General features: G+C 36.7%; 1 pseudogene; it reads left to right on the top strand.

Moving 5' to 3' along the window:
* The first annotated feature begins 2,978 nt into the window (after positions 1-2,978).
* Positions 2,979-4,158, top strand: LOC149202567 (putative aldo-keto reductase 4; annotated as a pseudogene).
* Positions 4,159-4,452: the final 294 nt, after the last annotated feature.

Genomic DNA, 4,452 nt, shown 5'->3' with positions numbered 1-4,452 from the left:
TTTATTTTATGGTTGGTAGTTGCTTATAGTATTGTCATATGTCAGCGATACATCAATTTTAGAGATGTTGATATGGCATAAAGTGGTAAATTTTTTTAGCTCAATAATTTTGTATCTACAAGTAAATTTTATATTGTTGAAAAGCTTAATAGTGACCTTAGAAAGAAAATTTGAAATGATCCACAAACAAAATAATAATTGTACCCTTTTATAAAACTGCGTGTGTTTAGAACGATTAGAACCACTCAATTTGTATTTAAAATAGGTGTAATCTAACTAATAGACATAATAGTTATTTTTGGATGTAATCTAGTAATACAATTTCTAACAACATTATAATTTTTTGTTATTTAAAATATGCTTTTGCATGCATAAATGGATCCCCCATACACTCCATTTTCACAACATAAACTTATGATTTTTAAAAATCTATACATAATTTTGAGCAAAATTAACGCCTGCGTTGTTGAAACGACCATTCCTTTTGGAGGAGCTAGCAAATGATAAGTAATATATATTTTATGTATATCTCGAAATATCAGCATGGTTACGTGAGATACAAGTTAATGACATTTTTGCCTCCCTTGTTGAAATTTGACGTTAGCAATAAGTTAATGACGTTTTCACTGATGCCTGCGTTGTTGAAACGACCATTTCTTTTGGAGGAGCTAGCAAATGATAAGTAACATATATTTTATGTATATCTCGAAATATCAGCATGGTTACGTGAGATATAAGTTAATGACGTTTTTGCCTGCCTTGTTGAAACGACCAAAAGAAGACCATTTCTTTTGGAGGGGCGACCAAATGATAAGTAATATATCATTTGCTCACCCCTCCAAAAGAAATCTATATATATAATATATATTTTATATATATCTCAAAATATCAGCATGGTTAGGTGTACATATTTTGAGCTTTGGTGTCCTTCATAGTACATATCAATAGAGTACATATCTCCTCAGGCACAGACTTTTATAATGCTAAGCTTCCGATTGCTTACTGCTCGCACTGAGAAAGTAGGCCCGCTCTCTTATTGATCGGTGAATTGGGTGAAATCTCATTAAGACTGTGGTTAAGGACCATGGTTAACTATTAATTGCGTCCAATCCATAAATACATACACTCCACAGTTGAAGGTACAACATTTGCTGTGATTTGGAAAAGGGGGTACAGTACAACACAACAATGGCACAATTAGCAGTGTGTAGATTGAGTTTGGGGTCGCAAGGACTAGAAGTATCAGCACAGGGGTTGGGTTTCATGGGCATGTTTGCTTTCTATGGCGCTGCAAAACCTTATGACGAAATGATATCTCTCATCCTGTTGCGCTCCCCGTTAATGGTGGTGTTGATACAACGCTCCCATGTGTTTTGTGGCATGTGCTTAACACTAGCGATGTCTCTGTTGATTTTCTTGTTTTCACACCTATAGTTCAGGGGGGATGTTGCGTCATCCCCCATTATTCATGGAAAATGGGCTAGCCATGTGTTTTTGATGTAAAATACTCTAGAAGTGTCTATATCGTAACTCTAGTTAAGAGTTGATGCAGTTAAACTTAACCACTAGTAGCCTACCGGGTTGTGTTATAACCGGACCACTAGGAGGAAGAGGCATTCCATTCTTTTGAGAACATTTTGTTCCATAGTTGATCAAAGATAGCTAGGGGAGATAGGAAGCAAAACACACAGAAAGGATATGTCCACTGTAGCAGCCCACATACCACAGACATTACTTATTTGTACTTGCAGCCTTATTTTCTAGACAGAGAAAGAGATTGAAGTAGCCTCACCTTCCATCTAGGTTTTCTCCCGAAAGGGTTTCCCAAAGCATATCTTGTGTCTTATATGTGTGTGTGTGAACTTATTTTGTCGTTCTCTACTTTTTTCCATAATTTTCATTCACATGCATGCATTAATTACAGTTAAATTTATAGATCTAGAAGTTTAACAAAACTATAATAATGTAGAAATTGTGCATCTTAATATTTTATTATCAGATCTGTTGTGACAAACTGTCCAGTGGAATACCCACAGTAGTTTACGGATCATAAAGGAAAATTACAAAAATCTCATTGTGACTGCTTCTATAAAACGATCAATTGCAGTGCCTAGGCTACCAAGTGTAGTCCTCCACATAAAAAAAATTGTGGTCAACTTACTTCATTACCATTTGTGTTTGTATTTCAAGAGTTTACATGGTATGCAATTTTGTTGGGGCAAAATGACCCGATCCACCACCTATATTTGCCAACCCCTAAGTGAGGGACATTGCGGTGTAAGGTCTTGGCATTGAACTTATATTGATTTGTAAAAAGAGTTGATTCTGTCAAGCCAATATTAGCAATATTTATTACTCTCATTTGTAGAAATTTCCAAAATACATATATTATCACCTTTCATAACTCCATCCATCTTTGCAATTATATGGAAGAGTATCAAGTTCTTGAATGTATTCATATTTATTATTGTGTTTGTAATGTGAAGAAAGTTGATTGCCCTCTTTTCAATAGATTTATAGATATGATAGATATCTAGTATTTAAATAGATGTCATTGTCGTCTTCCACATTCCCATTCCCATTCCTCTTGTCAGCGTTACTTCCACTTCTCGGTGAAATTACTAGTAATACAGGTTGAGGAGATAACAATGCCATTACGGTAAAATCAAGTTCAATACGAAATGTAATGCATGTGAACGTTACATAATAAAGTTGTTGGCAATGACGTGGCCTCTCAACTAATGGAGTCAAATCGGAGCATTCCTTCGACACGAAGGTTTATCCGATACCACCCATGAGCTAAGCTTGAAGGTAAAGTAAGAAATCGCAGTGTCTCTGGTGTGTACGCATGCCCTGTAGAGGCAGATGGAGCAGAGTAATCTCTAGACACAGTCCACAGCCTTGGAATGAATATATCCCAAATAACAACATTTGCTGTGACTGGGATACTGGGATTAGAGTGATCGCGTAACAGAGAAATGGCGCAATTAGCAGCAGTAGCATCCACAGTGCGTAGATTGCGTTTGGGGTCTCAAGGACTTGAAGTATCAGCGCAGGGGTTGGGTTGCATGGGCATGTCTACTTTCCATGGCGCTCCAAAACCCGACGACGAAATGATATCTCTCATCCGCCATGCTCTCTCCAGGGGCATCACTTTTCTGGACATTTCAGACATTTATGGCCCTTTTACCAACGAAATCCTCATTGGAAAGGTGGGACGGCCCCCCTCCTGTCTTTTCTTTTCTGTTTTCCTTACAATTACCATTAACAGTGAATGTCATATAGCTTAGCCCTGTTCTTCTGGAACTTAAACTTAATCTTTTGGTTGCACTTGCAGGCCATTAAAGGGATAAGAGACAAAGTCCAATTAGCCACAAAGGTTGGAGGGTTGTTTGCAGATGGAAAATGGGGGCGATTCCTATTTCCACCCCAGAATTTTAATCAATGCACCCTGACATGTGCTGGGGATAAGGAAATATAACGCTCGCCGTTTTTTTTCTCCTCCAGACATAACTGGGTGCGTTATATTTCCTTATCCCCGACACATGTCAGAGTGCATTGATTAAAATTCTGAGGTGGAAATAGGAATTTCCGAAAATGGGGGTCCGAGGAGATCCTGAATATGTTCGTGCCGCCGAGGTCGAAAAGACTTGATATCGACTGCGTTGATCTTTATTACCAACATCGGGTAGACACTAAAGTCCCCATTAAAGCCACGGTATGTATGCATATCATCCTTTTCAGTCCCTCGGTCGATGTCAAAGCATCCTCTCCGTTGTCTTGGTGTCATGTTTTTTTTTTTTTTTGGGTGGGATTTTTAAGGTTGTCTTGGTCTCATGTTTTTTGGGATTTTTGGAAAGGTAGAGCTAAAACACACTAGCCGTTGCTTTTCAATTGATCACATGAAACTTGATTTTTAGGTTTTTTGGCCTAGCTATTGGAACTGCCCAAAATAACTCAGCATGCAGAGACTCTAAATTTGACTTTTCACAAAATATAAGTTAATTGACTCTCCTAAATTTAGCCAACTCTCCCCTGTGAGAATAATTGCAATTTCTTACATTTTTTTGTATTTTTTTATTTTATGGTTGGTAGTTGCTTATAGTATTGTCATATGTTAGCGATACATCAATTTTACAGATGTTGAATATGGCATAAAGTGGTAAATTTTTTTAGCACAATAATTTTGTATCTACAAGTAAATTTTATATCGCTGAAAAGCTTGATAGTGACCTTAGAAAGAAAATTTGAAATGATCCACAAACAAAATAATAATTGTACCCTTTTATAAAAATGTGTGTGTTCAGAACGATTAGAACCACTCAATTTGTATTGAAAATAGGTGCAATCTAACTAATAGACAAAATAGTTTTTTCACAACGAAAAAGCATCATATTAATTATATTGAGAGAATATAAGTTCCAGATTGTACATATGACAGCATTCAGTAGC

The sequence above is a fragment of the Pinus tabuliformis genome, chromosome 2_1, assembly GCF_031772625.1.
Source record: "Pinus tabuliformis cultivar Carrire ecotype Pingquan chromosome 2_1, CPIR1, whole genome shotgun sequence".
Lineage (NCBI taxonomy): Eukaryota > Viridiplantae > Streptophyta > Pinopsida > Pinales > Pinaceae > Pinus > Pinus tabuliformis.
Note: the sequence above shows the minus strand (reverse complement) of the source record. Positions and strands in the feature narration are given on the sequence as shown.